Here is a 19854-nt window from a genome sequence, read left to right on the forward strand (position 1 = left end):
GTGTAAGCCAAATAAGCACTTTCCTCCCCAAGCTGCTTTTAGTCAAGAGTGTTTTTATCACAGGAAAAGAATGAAGCTGGGGGCTGGAGAGATGGCTCAGCGGTTAAGAGCACTGGCTGCTCTTCCAGAGGTCTTGAGTTCAATTCCCAGCAACCACATGGTGGCTCACAACCGTCTGTAATGAGATCTGGCGCCCTCTTCTGGCCTGCAGGGATACATGCAGACAGAACACTGTATACATAATAAATAAATCTTAAAAAAAAAAAAAAAGAATGAAGCCGGTACAGCGCTTCACCCTCCGGACACAGCAAAGCCAGGCTCTCATTCACTCTGCTGTAATTGGCTCTGATGGCGTGCGAGCTGCCCTTTCCAGAGCTGTGAGTACCTGTGGGTAATAAACTGTTGCTGATCTTAGCTGTTTAGTGCTCGGTGTTGTGTGGCTGTAGTTGTTTTACCTCACAGACCACGTGATCCCATTTCACAAAACAGAAGCTCAAAGAGAAGCAGGCAACGTAGATTCAGATGTCATCTTGAGAGCCTGACAGGCCCGTGAGATGTGGGCAGGCCTCACTAGCTGAAGCAGAGTGACACGTCCCGAGGGAAAAGAAGTCGCTCCCATCGATCCCACGGTGTGAGCCAGGCTGAGATCCCACAGAGCCCTGCCTGCCCTCATCCCCCAGACGGAGAAGAAAGTAAGCGACGATCCCATGGGGGATGAGCTGAGAAAAACCTTAAAATAAAAGGGCTGAGGTTGTTGACCAAGCTGTAAAGCTACTGAGAGCCACTCCTGGGCTGTCTGGTATCACGAGAGCTGTGACTCACCTGTCCTTGGGTGAGGTACGGTAGCACAGCCCTGCAGTCCAGGCGTGTAAGGAGGCTCAGGCAGAGGATCTCGACTTTAAGGCTAGGCTGAGGTACATAGGTAGACCTGTCTCAAAGGGATAGGTGAGGATGGTGCCTGGGACGTCTGTGATTCCAACCTTGGAAAGCAGGGACCGCGAGTCCCCCCCCAGCAAACTGGCTGGCAAGACTCTATCAGTGAGCCCTGGGTTTGACTGAGAGGCCCTGCCTCAGTGAATTAAGATGGAAGAGAAATCAAGGATGATTCCTGACTTCAACCCTGGGCCCCCATGTGCTTGAACATGCCCACACATGCCAACAAACATGCAAATGTGCAAAAATACACAGACACACATAAACGATGGGGGAGGGGCAAGAACACTCTTGGGCCCTGGGCTGTAGCTCAGGGGAAGAGAGAAAAAGAGGGAAAACACCACCTGGAAAGGCCTGAGTTCAGCTGGCGGCGCTGCAGATAACAGCTCCCTGGAGACACTAGCAGAAGGGGGACCCTGGGGAGGAGACGTCACTCAGAACTCTGGGATCACATGGGATGACCCAGAAGCCACCTGGTGCACCCGACAGAGAGAAAGAGAAGAATCTGAAAGTACTTTCAAAATATTTCTTGCTGGGCATACCTTTTATCCCAGCCCAGGCAGGTGGATCTCTGTGAGTTCAGAGTTCCAGGACGGCAAGGCACTTTTTCAAAAAAAAAAAAAAAAAAAGAACGAATCAAAACAAAGGGAAATCAATTGGTCAAATCTTCTTTTTTAAGATTTATTAATTTATTTTGTATACAGTGTTCTGTCTGCATATATGCCTGCAGGCCAGATGAGTCCACCAGATCTCATTATCAAGAATTGTGAGCCACCATGTGGTTGCTGGAAACTGAACTCAGGACCTCTAGAAGAACAGCCAGTGCTCTTAACCTCTGAGCCATCTCTCCAGGCCAATCAATCAATCTGGGCCACACCTTCTACTGGAAGCCTATATAAGGACATGGAAGGAGGTTTTTGCTCTTTGCTCGTTTGCCCTCACCTTGCTAACAAGTCTATTCCTTCACCAGCAGTAGAGCCTACCTCTTTGGGATTCCAGTGTATACTGATAAACCAGCTGAGACTTCCAGCCTCATGAGCTGAGCAACTACTAGATTCTTGGACTTCCCATTCACAGGCAGCCGTTGTTGATTACCTGGACCCACAGTGTGTAAGTCGTTTTAATAAATCCCATATGTGTACACACACACATGTTCATTATATATATATATTCATTACACACACACATTTATATGTATATATAAAACTGTTGCTCTGTAAGTCCTGTTACTGTAGAGAACCTTGACTAACACAACACTGAACATACATTTAAGTAGATAAAGAAGAGCCTAGCTCTTCACTGGAATTTCAATGTATCGTGGAGAAGAACAAATTCAATCACTGAGAGATTCCAGAAAAGGTTAGTAGATTCTTGTATCCAGAAATCCAGCAAAGGCTCTCTTCCAAGTTTTCCTACATGGATTTGCGCTGAGCAAGCCTTCTATTCCTGAGCTACATCCTTGGCCCGCAGTTGTTTTTCTGTGTGTGTGTTTATGTGTATGGTGTACATGTATGTGGCATAGATACACACCCAGATGTTCATGGAGCCCAGAGGACTGATGCCGAGAGTCCTGCTCTGTCTCTTCACCGTAGTCCCTTGAGACAGGGCATCTCAGGGAGCCTAGCTTAGACTGACTACCAGCAAACCCGGCGATCCTCCTCTTCACACACCACAGCACTGTGTTTATAAACACATGCCTGGCTATTTACATGGGTTTGGAGATTTGAGCTCAGGTCTTCACACTTGCTCAGACTTGCTCAGAAAGAGCCCAAAGCTGCTGAGCCATCTCCCCCAGCACCCAGTCCTGAGTTGGTTTTATTTGTTTTGTTTTTAAGACTTATTTATTTTTATTTTATGTGCATTGGTGTTTGGGCCTGCATGATTGTTTGAGGGTGCCACATCCCTTGGAACTGGGGTTACAGACGGTTGTGAGCTGCCATGTGGGTGCTGGGAATTGAACCCAGGTCTTCTGCAAGAGCAGCCAGTGCTCTTAACCTCTAAGCCATTTCTCCAGCCCTGAGTCCTTAGCCTTTTGAGACAAGGTTTTGCTAGGTAACACAGGTTAGCCTTGAATTCAGGCTCCTCCTGACTCAGCCTCCTGAATGTTACAGACATGTGCCGTCATGACCTATGGTGTGACAAATAATTCTGGATACAAAATCTAATACTTGTGTTTAATAGTTCCTTAAAAAAGTGAAAATGGAATTGTCTTATGAGTCATCAGTTCTGCTTCTCAGTACACACCCTCTGGGTTGAATGCAGGCTAGTGCTCATGACCATTTGAAGCAGCAATATCCCTAAAAACAAACAGGATCTGGGAGGAGTTGAGGGGAGGGAAAGAATATGATCTTATATTGTATAAAGTCCTCACAGAATAAATACAACTTTTTTAAAGTAAAAACAACTGGGCAAGGCGGTGGTGGCACACGCCTTTAATCCCAGCAGAGGCAGGTGGATCTCTGAGTTCAAAGCCAGCCTGGCCTACAGAGTGAGTTCCAGAACAGCCAGGGCTACACAGAGAGACCCAGTCTTTGGGGGGAAAAACAAAACAAAAACAAAAACTCTATAGATGAGAGAATTTTCTTTTTGTTGAGACAGGGTGTCTCTATGTAGCCCAGGCTGGCCTCCAACTCACAGGTCACTGCTGCCTCCTCCTCCTCTTCCCACCCTCCCCCCTACTCTTTCTTCCTTTTGGCTTTGTTGGTGTGGAATCACAGGCTGGACCTCGCATGAGGCATCCATTTGGTCTTCATCCAGCACTTCCTCCAATAAGGCACTAAGGGTAAAGTCCACAGAGTTCAGCTCTCTGACCTTGAGGCAGGCTGGGAGGCAGGTGGCAGGCAGGCCCTGTACCTACTGCAGAGTCCAGGACTCCAGTGTGTCACGGGGAGAAGTTGGCTTGCTCAGGTACACCTGCACTGGCTACTGTGTCACCGCAAGAGCAAACAGGCTCTGTAACCAACCCTAACGGAGTCCCATCTTAGTGAGTGCCAAGCCAAGCCAACCCAGGCAGGAAAGATGGCAAGGAGACCACAGGGTCATTTCCAAAGCGATAACCTTGTGGAGCAAAGAGCATGAGGTTTATACACATTCACACAGGGTTGGCTGTGCCCATGTCTAAGCATGCTCCCTTAAGGAGTCTGTTCCCGAGCACGCTGAGTTAAGGAGTACTTTCTTGAGGATGCTCAGTGTAAGGTTATAGTTTTAAAAAGAAAAGACGGTTGAAGGATTTTGGGGTGTACTTCCTTCAATGTCATGGAGAACCCGTGTAAAAGATCAAAGTGATGGACAGAAATGCCTATGGCCATGCTCACTTTGTAGCACAAAGTTGTTGGTTGGTTTGCTTCATTTTGTATTATATGAGTGTTTTCCCTGCACACACATATATGTGTATGTGTGTGTGTGTGTGTACCTGGTGTCATCAGATGTCAGAAGAAGGGGTCAGATGCCCTGGAATTGGAGTTACAGATGGTTGTAAACTACCATGTGGTTGCTGGGAACCGAACCCAGGTCCTCTGCAAAAACACCAAGTGTTCTCACCCATTTAGCCTTGTTTTTCATTTTGCTGCTTTTGTTCTCCTTTAATTTTTTTAAACGTATGCAGGGATTTTGCCTTGCACGCATATCCGTGCACCTTGTGCATGCCTGGTGCCTGTGGAAGCAGAATGAACGTCCAGAAGTAAGCATGGCTGGATTCCCTCTAAATGGAGTTCCAGCCACTTGATAGCTTTGTGGGTGCTGGGAACCAAACCTGGGTTCTCTGAAGAGCAGCACGTTCTTTTAACTACTGAGCCATCTCTCCATCCCCTTTGTGATTTGCTTGTTTTTAAACATGTTTTATTTACTCTGTGTGTGTGTGTGTGTGTGTGTGTGTGTGTGTGTGTGTGTGTGTGAGAGAGAGAGAGAGAGAGAGAGAGAGAGAGAGAGAGAGAGAGAGAGAGAGAGAGAGAGAGAGAGACACTGGATGTGAATGTACCGTGGTGTACACATACAGAGGTCAGAAGACAACACACTGAGCCAGCTCTCTGCTTCCACCACGCTGGTTCTGGAAGCAGAACTCGGTGGCCCGGCTTGGTGACAAGTGCCTTTACCCGCTGACCCATCTCTCTGGCCCTGCCAGAAAGTCTCAGCTGAGATACAGGAAAGGCTCCTTTGAAAGTGTTTCAACACCAGGGGCTGCCCCTGCAGGCGCCTGCCTTGCATGCTGTCTCGGCAGGTTGGGGAAACTGCCACAGCCGTCAGTGCCCTGGGTTCGAAGACTTGTGAATGGGGCACAGAGGTCCCATTAAAAAAGGGCGGGATAAGCTGTCCTGGAAATCAAAGTGGCGCCTCGGGGAACTTGGGAAGCTGAAGTGGCTCTCTCACAGAAACAGACCCACGCGTGGAAATGAAGCAGAAAGGGGTGAAATTAGAGCAAGCAGAACATTTGAGAAGAAGGAGAATCCTTTTTGGGAAATTGACTTAAACTAACTTGGATCTGCAAAAACCTACATTTTTTTTGTTTTGTTTTGTTTTTTGAGACAGGGTTTCTCTGTGTAGTTTTGGTTCCTGTCCTGGATCTTGCTCTGTAGACCAGTTCGAGGCTGGCCTTGAACTCACAGAGATCCGCCTGGCTCTGCCTCCCGAGTGCTGGGATCAAAGGCATGCGCCACCACCGCCCGGCACAAAAACTTACATTTACAAAATATATACCTGGATGGATAAGTGAGTTTTGTTTTACAATGGAGTTCATAAGATAAATCCCTTTCAATTTCAATTCAATAACATTTGAATAAAATTATGAACACTGACTCTTTTTCCTTTCTTTGAGACAAGGTCTTGCCATGTAACCCAGGTTGGACGGGAACTTGCTATGTAGTCCAGGCTAGTCTTTAACTCATAATACTCCTTCAAAGACAGAGGGTGGGTATCCAGAACTCTGCTCTGAACTACAGAAACTTGTCCAGAATTCATCTTAGTTTTCTTTTTTTTTGGTTTTTTGAAACAGGATTTCTCTGTGTAGCTTTGTGCCTTTCCTGGAACTCGCTTTGTAGCCCAGGCTGGCCTCAAACTCACAGAGATCCATCTGCCTCTGCCTCCCAAGTGCTGGGATTAAAGGTGTGCGCCACCACCCCGGCTCATTTTAGTTTTCTTATTTGCAAAAGGAAAAGACTGGGCTGACTAGGACCTCTTGGGTACTCTTAATCTCAAAATGCTCTCTCCATTGTATAAGATGAATTTCAATTTATAGTTGACATTAAGTGTATGCAAAGTGCTCAGCACACCACCTGGTAAATGGTCAAGAATCCTCTGTGCCAGTGAAAGTCCACACCATGGCTTCCAAGGCCCCACTTGCTCTGGCCGCTGACGACCCCCCAGAGCCTGAACTCCACTGCTTCCTTCCTACTCCGTTCTGCCAAATTCATTCTCTCTGTGTTCCTGGAACATGGATAGCAAGCTCATCCCTACTCATGGCCTTCATTCTTGCTGTTCTCTTTGCCTAGAATATTGCACACACACACACACACACACACACACGCACACGCACACGCACACGCACACGCACACGCACGATTATCAGAAAACATGACTCAAACCTGCTTCCTCCCTGATAACAGATACACAGAGAATTCAACACTCTGCCAAGAATGTACTTTCTCTTCTAGGAGGGCCATGGAACATTTATAAAAATAGGCAGACATGCATCAGGCCGTCTACAACACCCCAGTGCTCAGTATAGCACAGAACAGTTTCTTCAAGCACATTTCAGTGAAACTCAAAATGAATTTTCAAAAGACACATTTCAAAAAATACTTGGAACCCCTATAAATGATTGCTAAATGATTCCTGGAAACTTATAGAATCAAAGATAATGAAAACACTACAAGTCAAAGCAGGGAGACACCACTAAAGCGATACTTCAGACAGAAAGAAACGCACAGCCCTAAATAATTCATCAGGAAACTAGAAAGATGAAAAAATAATCTAAACATTCAACTTAACACACTGGAGAATAACAGGACCAACTATAAGACATAAAAGGGAGATACTAGGGTAGAAATCCGTGAAATGAAAATTTGAGAAAACAAAACTAAAGGCTGTCTTCTAAAAAGATTATTAAGACGGAAGGCTTGTAGAGATGTGTCTGGGGAAAAAAAACACATATAGTCACACAAGAGATTTTTAAAGTACCAAGACTATTACACACTCCTGGTCATGAACCAGAGCGGTTTTCCCCCTGGCTACTCTGACTTATCTGCATTGTCCACTCTCTGCCTCTTGGCACTGGAATACAAGCTCACTAAGACAAGGATGTTTGTTTCCTTGGCCCCAGAGACAGCTAGCACAGGCCTCCGCTGAGCGTTCGCTGGATGCATGCGTGCCCGTCTCTACTGAGCTGACACAGTCAAGCTGGGTAGGCTCTTCCTAAAGGAGAGGCTTCTGTTTGCTTCTGGCAGCTCTACCCAGCTGGAACAGAGAGTGGATCCTGGGAAAGGTCAAGGGATCAGAGGTATCAATGGCTCATTGTCACCAAACTTTGTTATTGCGTGGAGCCTCTCAAAGAACTCTGAATGCCTGGCTGACAGTGCCACAACTGCACATATCATAGGTCAGATGGAACGGAAAGGAAGGAAAATAGGATTCTGAAAAAGTTTAAACACTGAATTACCATATAATCCAGTAAATATATGCCTAGGCAGATACTGGAAAGAACGGAAAAGAGACTGAAGGGATCCTGTCCGATGTGTTCATAGCAGCATTACTCACAAAGGAGAAAACAGGCCAGTGTCTATTGGTGAATTAACAGATAAACAGCATGTGATGTAGCCACCCACTGGAATATTATTCAGCCCTGAAAAGGGCAGACCATTGACTCATGCTAAATTGTGGATAAATCTCAAAACATGGTGTTGAACGAAAAGAAAAATACATGGGTCTATTTATAGGAAATATACAGAATAGGTAAATCCACGGAAACAAAGAGAAAGTGGATTGGGGGTTGCCAGAACCCAGGGGACAGGAAAATGGGGACTGCTTCATGGGAATGAGGTTTCTGTTTGGGATAATGAGGCTTAGCACGCTGGTACACACTTGTAATCTCAGCACTCAGGAAGAAGCTAAGGCAGGAGGATTACAAGTTCAAGGCCCGCCTGAGACACATAGGGAGACCTTGTCGCAAAAAATGGATGGACAGACTAATTTAATACTTACATTCTGAGGACTGGACAGTAGGAAAATACTAGTCTTTGCTTCCCGTTATCAGACCATTTTGTTTCTATAAGAGCAGAACTTTGAACATACAGTGAAAACACCACAATCTATCACAGAAAAGAGCCTGGAATGTGCGGCATTTCAGGCGGCTGTTTGTTGGTACCATGTGGTTCAAGGGCATGCCTAGAACCAGGGCTTCAGTGAAGCTCCGCCACGCACATGCACAGTTGGGTGCTGCTGGAAACACCTCGGATCCACCGTATGTTTCTTTTGAATTAATTTGGGGTTGGTGCATGTTCAGAAACCTTTAACTGTTGCCGAACTTTCTGCAAACCCCACACTGAGTTCTGCAATCCCTGCAGAATGATGACCCAGAGTTTAAGAAGCCAGGATCAAGAACTAAGTTCTTCTAAAAGTCTGTTAGTTGGGGTTTTTTTTTTTGGGGGGGGGTTCGAGACAGGGTTTCTCTGTGTCGTTTTTGGTGCCTGTCTTGGAGACATGTTCCCTCCCCCAAAACTGTAAAACCCTAAGAGAATTCTTTGTGATTTACTTGTGTAGACTTAGGCACTATTCTTATCTACATCCAAACAACCAAAAATAAAAAATAAAATGTGATAAGTTGATGGCTCTGGAGTCTTTTGAACCTTCTCTCTTTTCGGCCAGCTTTATCAACTGTCATCTCAGGACTGATAGAGGGAGGCCCAAGAAACAGGAAAAGCAATGAGTTTGAGCTTTTATTCAGCTGTAAAGTGGGATTCTGGGTTGTGGAATATTCCTTTACACTGCATGAATATATGTCACTGTGATTACTTTAATAAAGAAGCTGACTGGCCTTATAGCCTATAACGAGGCAGGATAAGGTCAGGCCTGAGAACCAGACTAAGAGGAGGCTGGGAAGAAGAGGGCGGAGTCTCGGGAGACTCAAGATGCAGAGAGAAGCAAGATGAACTTGTTGAAAAAAGGTACCATCACATGGCAGAGTGTAGGTAAGAAATATGGGTTAATTTAAGTTATAAGAGCTAGTTAGGGTTGGGGATTTAGCTCAGTGGTAGAGCGCTTGCCTAGCAAGCACAAGGCCCTGGGTTTGGTCCTCAGCTCCGGAAAAAAAAAAAAAAAACTAGTTAATAACAAGCTTAAGCTAGCAGCCAAGCATTTATAGTTAATATGTCTCTATATATGGTCATTTGGGAGTGGGTTGGCAGGACAGAAAACTCTGTCTACACTGGGTATCACTTCCATAGTGCTTTGCAAACAAACTGCTGTTTAGAGCCAAAGAGGCCTGGATTCCCAGTGTGTTGAGTTCAGGGCTGCTAGAGGCTGTTCACTCAGCTAACAATGACTGTAGGACTGGAAAGATTAACACAGTCTCTATTTCTATTTGTCTTCAGATAAAAAACAAATGGGTTTTCTAAGGAGATGAACCAGGACAGAGGCACACCTCTGACAGTCTTGTTTTGCTTTTTTTATTCAAATCTTCCACTAAGCTTGAGGTTGTCCAGTACAAGAGCGAGCCCAAGCAGTTCGGCTTTAGGGCCTCCGTCTCCTGTGGCTTCCTGCCAACAGCCCTTTGCTTCCAGCAGTCTAGCTCTTTAAGTGGTCCCTGTTAGCTGCTGCTTCCAGAAGGAAGCTGGGAAATGCAAATGCTTGGGAAGGAAAAAGGGGGAGGTGGGGTGGGTGTCAACGGGCCTGTAGGACACTGGCTCAGTATACATGCTTCTCACCCAGTTGACTGAGTGTTTGCCTAGCATGTGTGAGTGCACAAAGTCCTAGGTTCTGTGTAGTGTGTGTGCTTGTGTATGTATGTGTTTGTGTATATGTGTAAGTGTGTGCGTGCATGTGTGTGTGTGTGGTGTGTGTGTGTGTGTGTCTCTGTGTGTGTGTGTGTGTGTATAGGCCAGAGGGTCCTCTTCAGTTGCTCTCCTTATTTTTTGACACAAGGTCTCTCACTGAGCTGCTTCGGGTGGCTGATGAGCTCCAGGGGTCCTCCTGTCTCTGCCTTCCCAGCGCTGGGGTTACAGACATGCCCCATGCTCGGCTTCACACAAGTGAAGAGTGCTAGGGATCTGAACTCAGGATGTCATCTTTTTGAGACAAGCACTTTACCAACTGAGCCATCTCCCCAGCCCGCCAAACCCTGGACTTTAACCCCTACCTCCCTCAGAAAAGAACACACATGCTTCCAGGCGCTTCCCTGAAGTTGGCTAGATTAAGTCAAAAAGTCGGCAATTAATCCCATTACATTCAGGTTTTCTTTTGACTCCCAATCTCGGCCTGCAAGTTCCTGGAACTGTAGGCATACACCACACACCTGCCTCGGCCTCGGCCTTCCCAGTGCTGGCACTAGAAGCCCCCCAAGCCCAGGGGAAACCAGACAGCTCATCACCCAAGAATGTGCGTGCCTCCCTTGCAGCTACACTTTATACAACAGCAGCAGGCTGAGCGGGACAGGCAGTCTACCTTTTCAAGGTGAGTCTCTGTGGTCTTCGGCCTTCAGCCTTTGTCTCTCGGCTGCTCCCTCTCTGAGCTTCATTTTCTCCATTACAGTCATCTGTAATTCCCCACCTACCAGACAGGAGGACACTGGCAGGTTAGAAATCTGACTGCTGATTGCTGCCTACAGTATACAGGGGACTTTTACATCACAAAAAAGACAACTCGGTTTTTAAATGAACAAAAGATCTGAACATACGTTTCAACCATGTACACATGAAAGGAAGCCCCACGTGTGTCTGTCCTATGATGTCACCATTCATTATGAAAATGCAAATCAAACATGTGCACAATACATATCTAAGCATTGGTAGATTATGTCATATTAATTTACTTCAGGACAACTAAACAGGTATCTGTAGCCAGCATAATAAGACTCAGACATTTCAAGTTGTTTTGTTTGTGGTCTCTTTGAGACCGGGATCTTGTTATGTAGCCCAGGGTACCCTCCAACTCACCATCTTCTCCCTGAGCCATACCCCACCCCCACCAAGACTAGGGTTACAGAAGAGCCATGGTCGGTTTGTTTCACCAGAGATTCAATTTCAACTGCATGGGGGGAAGAGACAGCAAAATTGTAGAGTATGCCTCCTTGCTCTCAGCTTATCCTTTGTTTAGATGTCCTGAGTGTGTAGACAGATACACATCGACACCGCAAATACCAGTCTGGTGTCACACAGTGACAATGTACGTAACATCTTGGTGCCAAGTGACTGAACCTTGTATATTTAAATGCCTAGACATTTAGATATTATTTTGTGAGAGATACTTCCGGACAGAGACTATTATCTCATTTGATGGGCCCTTGTGACTGAATACCACTGTGGTGAATGCCAGTCTTATCATGCTCGATAAACAAACGACACCCTAAGGCACACCTGGGTGTGCCACTGCTGGTCTCCTGACTAAATGATCCCAGACTGATGAGCTCTTTGGAGCTCCTGGCTCTGCTTTTTATAGACACTCATTTCTTTTTATGGACTGCTAACATATTTATTGCCACTTCGTATTAGCTGCCTCGGGCTGTGCCTCCCACTTCCCCTAATTTTCTGCATTCATGCAAACATTTGTTCTAACACTTACATTGCTGGTGACATTTTCAATCTGTTGAATCCTAGCACCATAGCCATGTTTTTTGCTTTGTTTTGTTTTGTTTGTTTTTGAGACAAGGTTTCATATAGCCTCAAACTTTGTATATGTAGCTAAGGCTGACCCTGAACCCCTAAACCCTCCTGCCTCTCTCTCCTAAGTGTCAGGGTCACAGATGTGTGCCACAATGGCCAGCACCATGTTTTTGCAATTCCAAGTTTTAGAAGACTTCTTGTTTAAGTTTAGAAACAAATATTTAACAGGAGAGTGCAGCTTGCTCAGCATGCCAGTGCCTGGGTTTGATACTTCGCATGAACATTTGCTGCAAGGCTATAGGCAGAGTCTTTATTTTCTTTTATGTGCACTGGTGTCTTGCCTACATGTATGTCTGTGTGAGGGTGCTAGATCTTGAAGTTACAGACAGTTGTGAGCCGCCATGTGGGTGCTGGGAATTGAACCCAGGTCCTCTGAAGAGCAGCCAGCGCTCTTAATCTATGAGTCATCTCTCCAGCCCCTAAACAGATTCTCTCCAGGACAGAAGTGAACCTAGAGGTCAGGGCCAGGAAGCGGCACCTCAGCTGAGGAAGCCCTATACTCAGCCTCCTGCTCCTTGGCTAATCAGTTTCATTTTGGCCCCTGCAATCAACCTTTCTAGCGTCTTAAGTGGGTGGTGCTTATGTCAACCCGGTTCCAGTTGCCTGGAGAAAACAAAGAGCTGCCTAGACAACGCCCAATACTGGAGGGACTCAGCCTAGCCAGGCTTGGGGCAGGCTGCCATCTGGGGTCCCCGATGATCAGCTATGGCTGGGGGAATGAGGTCACACAGCGCGAAAATGGCTGCTGGGCCACCCATGGGAGAGGGACAGACGAGAAAAGGGAGGGAAGAAATGGCTTAGCAACTGACATAGAAACCAGATAATCACACTATCTGAACTGTTTTATCTAAAATAAATACAGTCTTTGTGAGGCCTTGGGGGTGCTCCCTGTGAACAAACAAGAGTTCTATTACCTACTTTTGTTTTTCCTCGGGTCTTGACTGTTTACTCCTGATTCCTTTGTTATTATTAGGCAGATATAACCCAATGCCATGACATTTGATCTTTTAAAGTGTACCACTGGGCCAGGGGTGGTGGTGTGTGTACCTGTAATCCTGACACTTGGGAGGTGGAGACAGAAAGATCAGAAAGTCAAAGTCATCCTCAGCTATATAGCAAGTTTAAGGCCAGCCTGGGCTACGTGAGATCCTGTCTCAAACAGAATATTAACCTTTAAAACAATTATTTTGGAGGGAGAGAGAGAGCTCAGTTTGTAAAGTAGCTGCTCTGAAAACGTAAGGACCTAAGTTTGGTCCCCAGAACACACATAACAAATTAGATGTGGCAGCATGCACCTGTAATTGCTAACACTGGGGAGATAGAGGCGGGGGAGTCTTGGGGCTTCACTGGCCCGCTAGCTTAGCCAAACGGGCAATCTTCTAGTCCTAGTGAAAGACCTCGTCTCAAAACCAAACCAAAACAACAACAACAAAAACCACGAAAGTGGAGTAGCCTGGGGTAGTGGTGCACACTTTTAATCCCAGTACTTGAGAGGCAGAGGCAGGCATGTCTGTGTAAGTTTGAGGAAGCCTGGTCTACATAGTGAGTTCCAGGACAGCCAGGACTACATAGTGAAACCTTGCCTTGAAATAAATAAACTGGACAGCTCCTGAGGGTGATTTCTGGTTTCTACATACACATACACAGTATGCACAGACATGTACTAAACATACACATACATACATACATACATACACACACACACACACACACACACACACACACACACACACACACACACACACACACACACACACACCTGGCCCATAACTTGTAATCCTCCTGCCCCAGCCTCCCAAGAGCTGGGAGATTACAGGCCTGCACGATCAAACCCAGCAAATGTACAACTCAGCATCATCACTAGTTCATTTCCTGAATATTTACATCTCTCCAAAGGGAAACTTTCTACTCAGCAGTAGTCCCTGCCTGTCCTTCCTTCCTCCTGGCCTCCGGCAACCGACAATCCACTTCCAGTTTCTATACTTTAGCCTAGCCCGGGACTACTTATAAACAGAACTATATGATTTGGAGCTTGAATCTAGACTATTTCAATATAGTTTGCAAGTTTCATCCACGGTGTACCATGCATCTGTGGTTCAGTCCTTTTGTAGCTGAGCACTATTCTATAGGTAGGTATGCCACTTTTTTTTTCAGATGTAGCTCTAGCTGACCTGGAACTCACACTGTAGACTAGGCTAGCTTTGAACTCACAGAGATCTGCCTGCTTTTGCCTCCTGAGTGCTGGAATTAAAAGCATGAGCCACCATGAATGGCTGGATATACTCAATTTTATCTATTAACTTCTTTTTTATTAGTGTTGATATTGTAATATAATTATATCATAGCCCCCCTTTCTTTCTTCCCTTCAAACCTTCCCATATACATCTCCTTGGTATCTTTCAAAGTCATGGCCTTTCAAAGTTTGTTTTTTTTGAGACAGGGTTTCTCTGTGTAGCTTTGGAGCCTTTCCTGGAACTCACTCTGTAGCCCAGGCTGGCCTCGAACTCACAGAGATCCACCTGCCTCTGCCTCCCGAGTGCTGGGATTAAAGTGATGTGCTACCACCGCCTGACTTTCATGGCCTCTTTCCTCACTGTTACATGTATGCACACAAACACACACACACACACATACATATATACACACACATATATGATATATACATATATATGAATATAACAATGAGAAATATGTGTATATTATATGTACATATGTAATAATATATATATTCCCAAATATGACCTAGTCAGTCTGTCTAATGTTACTCGTATGTGCGTTGTCAGGGCTAGCCATCTGTTCCTGGATAGGCCATCGGTGTGACCCTTCCTAGGGAAGACTTTTTCTCCCACCCCCACTCAACATTCCTTAGTTGCCTGCATTCCTCTGCGTAGGGTTGAGGCCTCGTGGTCTTTCCCCTGTCCATTTCCACACGTCTATTATCCTTGTACTTTTTCAGTTCATGTCTGGGCAGTCATGTTGGTGAGACTTAATGGGTAGCTTCTGACGTTACCAAGGGACACAATCTACAGCAACCTTCCCGATCCTCGGGCTCTTACAGTCTTTCTGCCCTCTCACTTGCAATGTCCCCGAGTCTTGGGTGTAGGAGTTGTTTTATAGATGTATCCATGACGACTGGGCTTTTTTTTTTTTTTTTTTTTTTTTTTTTTAAGCTCTGCATTTTGGTTGGTTGTGGCTTTCTGTAAAGGTCTCCATCCATTGCAAAGAGAAGTTTCCTTGATGAGGCGTGTGAATTATACTCACGTCTGAAGATTTGGAGGTAGAAGCCTCAGCTGATAGAGAACTTGTGATGCTAATCTTTCTGGGACTGGGCTACCTCAGTCAGTGTGATCTTCCATAGTTGCATACATCCACCCTGGAGAAGGATGTGAGAGAGCCAGCTGGGTGGAGAGGTTGATGCAGAGCAGAGGGATCTGTCAGTGGTGACAGGTAGGTGAGTTCCAGTAGAAGCCACTCTATTCATTTCTTGGGAGACATTTAGGTTATCTTCTTCCTGACTTTTACAAGTGCTGCTTTGAACATTCATACAAAGTTTTTGTAGAAGCAATCTTTTTTTTTTTAATCTCTGAAGTGCAGGGTGTGACATCTGTAATCCCAGTGCTCAGGAAGTGTAGGAGGAAGATTACTGAAAATCCCAGGCTGGTCTGGGCTACAGTGGGAGTTCTAGTTTCAAAACAACAAAATGTCTCTGAAATACATACTTAGGACTGAATTTGTTGGGTCACATGGTAATTCTGTTTAACACTATAGATCCATATATGTGTGTAGTTTTTCGAGATAAGGTTTCTCTGTGTAACCCTCGCTGTCCTGGATCTTGCTCTGTAGACCAGGCTGGCCTTGAACTCAGAGATCCGCTGGCTCTGCCTTCCGAGTGCTGGAATCAAAGGTGTGTGCCACCACCAACCAGCTATTGCCCATTTTTTTAATTAAATTTTATTATGTGTATGAATGCTTTGCCTTTATATATGTGTACCACATGCATGCCTGGTACCCACTGAGGTCAGAAGAGGATGTTAGATATGGTGGGACTGGAGTTACAGATGCTTATGTAGCCTTGGGAATCAAAGTGGCCAGTGTTCCTATCTGCTGCTGAACCAACTCTCCGGGCTAATTATCTTTGTCATGAGTCTTGCTAATGTGAATGAAATGGTATCTCATCTTGTGATACTGAGTCTAATTTTTTGTCTCTCTAATAACTAATCACATTTTCAGATCCTTACTAACCATTTACATAGTTTCAAAAAATTGTGCTCCCCCCATTTTGGTCTGAGATGAGGTCTCATGTAACCCTGGCTGGACTCAAGCTTGTTACATAGCCAAAGATGACCTTGGACTCCTGATCCTCCTGCCTCCACTTTCCAAGTGCTCAGACTACAGGTATATATACCTGGGTAAAGAAAAGCTTATTCAATTTTTTCTTTTGCCTATTTCTATATTGTGTTGTTCATTTTAAGTAACATTACTTGAGATATTTCAGGTTCTGAGCTTTTACGAGATGCGTGACCTGTGAGCACTTCCCCGACTTTGTGGGGGTCTTTATACTGACCTGTTTCTTTAAAGGACAAAACTTTAATTGTAACAAAGTACAAGTACTTTCTTCCTTTTGTTTTCTGTGTTTAAATTAAATCTAAAAACAAAAAAATCACTGCCTAATTCAAGGTTCAAAGTTCTGTACCTAGGACTTTATTGAAGAGGTCTATAATTTGAGCTCAGATATTTATGCCTTTTATAGTTGTTAGACAAACTTAATTTATACCTGGCAGCGGCAGGCATTCAGCTTCATTCTTTTGCACGTGGCTCCCATGTCATTTGTGGAAGCCTACTCTTCCCTCATTGGATTGTGTGGGCGCCCGTACTTAACAACAGCCTTACTGAAGTCCCAAGGTTGCATAATACCAACCACACTCAGTCAAGCACATGACACAGGAAACAACCGAACTCGATTAAGATCTGAGATGTGAGCTGGGTGCAGTCTGTGCTGTATCTACGTATCTTGAGGAGCTGAGGCAGTTGGATGGTAAATTTGAGGCCAACCTCAGCTACATAGAGACCATCTCAAACAAACACATGCACACACAAACACCCTCAGTGACATCTGTCCTTATGACACTGGGGGTCAAACTCAGGGTTTTGTGCACGTAGAGCAAACTCTCCTCCACAGGGTTCATCCCTAGCTCCTAAAGCTGGTTGTAGAAAGATCAAATAAAGCTGGGCAATGGTGGTACATGCCTTTAGTGGCATTGCTCAGGAGGCATAGTCAGGAGAATCTCTGTGAGTTCAAGGCCAGCCTGGTCTACAGAAAGAAAGATCAACTAAGGGCAAGAACATAGATGCAAAACTTTCTTTTCCTAATCATTTTTCAGAATCAGCTTCTCTGATTGGGTCTGCTCTTATAGAAAACAGGAGCAGCCTACCAGCTGTGGTGGCGCATGCCTTTAATCCCAGCACTCGGGAGGCAGAGCCAGGCGGATCTCTGTGAGTTCGAGGGCAGCCTGGTCTACAGAGTGAGTTCCAGGACAGCCAGAGCTACACAGAGAAACTCTCTCTCTCTCAAAACAAAACAAGAAAACATGAGCAGACTGCGGACATTCAGGACTTCCTAAGGCTGGGCCAACTCATTACGGTGGGGTAGTGTTAACCAGGGCTGGACATGTACTTTCATTCTCGAGGAAAGGCATTTGTAAGTTACATCCAAAAAGGCCTATGGGCTGTCCTTTCTTTCCTCCCAATTGCAAATGCCTGCATCTCAGCAGAGCTCTGTCTGGCCTGTCTCTAGCCCCCACAGGCCCAGCATCAACACCACCGCAGGCCAGGCCTCAGTAAATACCCATCACGTGAGTAAGACCACCCCCCCCACACACACACACACACCACTTCCTTTTCCTGGGTTATTCCTCCTAATTTCATTCTATCTCTAGAGGCAGATGCAGATTTCCTTACTGAATTTCTTTTTTAAAGAGGGTCTACTGAGACCTCGGCTGACCTGGAACTTGCTATTTAGACTGGGCTGGCCAGTCTCTGCCTCTGCTGGGATTAAAGGGTAACATTTTTTGTTTGAAAAACCAAGGTCATATATCTCAGGAATCTCACAGCCAGGAAATAAACTAAGATGTTCTGTGAAGGAAGACTGTTTATAGGGCTGAAGAGATGGCTCAGGGGTTGATCCAGCACTGCTCTTGCAGAGGACCAAAGTTCAGTTAAAGCACTCAGGTCAGGTGACTCACAACATTCCAGCTCCTAGGGATCTGACATCCTCATCCGGCCTCATCTGTATGCACATGCACAAAGCTCACCCCACACCCCAACCATGCACGACAACAATAATAATAACGGGCTGGAGAAGGTGGCTTAGTGGTTAAGAGTGTGGACCACTCTTCCAGAGGACCCAGGTGTGGTTTCCAGCACCCACATCAGGTAGCTCACAACTGCCTAGAGCTCCAGTTCCGAGGGATCCAATGTCCACCTGCACATGCTCATAACACACTCCATACTCACACAAGTACCTATAATTTAAAAAATCCTTTAAAAATGAATAAAAGAGAAAGGAAAAAAAGGAAAAAAATGAATAAAAATTTTTAAAAAGACCAAATAGGTATGACAAAATAAGAAGCAATGGGGATGTAACTCAGCAGCAGAGCGTTTGTCCTGCATGTGAGAAACTCAGGATCTAAAACCCAGGAAGACATAGACAATAGACAAGAGGAATTAAGGAAAAGTCACATTGCTTATATTTATTCTTGTGTTTTAGAATTTGTTTGTTTGTTTTTCTGAGACAGGGTTTCTCTGTGTAGTTTTGGAGCCTGTCCTGGATCTCGCTCAGTAGCCCAGGCAGGCCTCGAACTCACAGAGATCCACCTGGCTCTGCCTCCCGAGTGCTGGGATTAAAAGCGAGTGCCGGGATTAAAGGCGAGTGCCATCACTCCCCACCACCACCGCCCGGCTGTGTTTTAGAATTTTTTTAACAGTTGATTGGAAGGAGTGCATTCGCCGTGGCACATGGAGAGGTCAAAAGACAATTGTGAGGGTCTGTTCTCTTCTTCCTCCATGTGGGTTCCAGGGATTGAACTCCAGTTGTCAGATCTGGCAGCAAGTACCTTCCTCCCTGACTACAGAGTGAAACAGGGTCTCACTCTAGCCCAGGTGGGACTAGAACTAGGTATGTAGGACCGGGCTGGTTTTAAACAATCCTCCCAGCTCTGCCTTCAGAGTGCCGGCAGTCTAGGGTATGTGCCACCACACCAGGCCATCGTGTTTTTAGAACAGTTCCTAGATTAAGACTTAGTGATAACACGAGTCTGTGGTAATATGGCACTGCGATTTGTGTATTGACGGAGTCTTAGCCAAACTGTAGACATCATCACTGAGAGGTGACAGGAACATCCTGAGGGACCTAGCTTATCAACAACCAATCGCAATATTGGGAGGTTGTAGGAAGTAGAAGGTGAAGCCTAATTGAAGTAAGTTGTTCATCGGGAGCTAGTCCTGGAAAGACACATCTTGTCCCCATGCCTTCCCACGTCTGGTCCCCAGCTGCTACGGACTGAGGAGGTCTACTCCAATCATGCTATGGTATTTTGCCTCATCTCAAGACAAATCAACGGAGCCCAATGACTACCATGGAAACCTCTGAAACTGTGAGCCCACATATGTCTTTGATTTTTGTTTCCTCTCGGGTTTCTGTCACAGTGACTGAAAGCTAACGCACATGGAATAAAAGAAATGTGAAGTGGGAAACGAAAAGAACCAGTGAGTAGGATTAGAACCCGAAATCTTGTATAAATTACCTGCCATATTTATACTGCACAAGGCCAAGATGCTTTCTCTCCTTGTTATGTTCACTGGACACAGTACCTGGTGTAAGGAAGGAGCGTATTAACACACTTCGTGGGTGCATTGGTCACACTAAATAGAAAACACCTATGAAAATGGATGAAGGGAACGGGTATATTTTTCCTGACTTCAATTCTAGGACGGGTATATGATGGCACATGTGGCTGACTACTACAGACGTCCCAGGACCCCAGATGTTTACACCCAC

At 45.5% G+C, this 19854-nt stretch overlaps 1 protein-coding gene across 1 annotated transcript in view; it reads right to left on the minus strand.

The window, feature by feature from the left end:
• Positions 1-19854, minus strand: part of Ift81 (intraflagellar transport 81) — a 206187-nt gene that overhangs the window by 185980 nt on the left and 353 nt on the right. Inside the window, exons 2-3 of the mRNA XM_052755334.1 lie at positions 19601-19667; positions 10582-10686 (exon numbers count right to left, since the gene is read on the minus strand). The gene's annotated coding sequence lies outside the window, so the exon portion shown is untranslated. The remainder of the gene's footprint in view (positions 1-10581; positions 10687-19600; positions 19668-19854) is intronic.

This window comes from Peromyscus californicus, unplaced genomic scaffold, assembly GCF_007827085.1.
Source record: "Peromyscus californicus insignis strain IS unplaced genomic scaffold, ASM782708v3 Scaffold_2__1_contigs__length_46816999, whole genome shotgun sequence".
NCBI classification, from domain to species: Eukaryota; Metazoa; Chordata; class Mammalia; order Rodentia; family Cricetidae; genus Peromyscus; species Peromyscus californicus.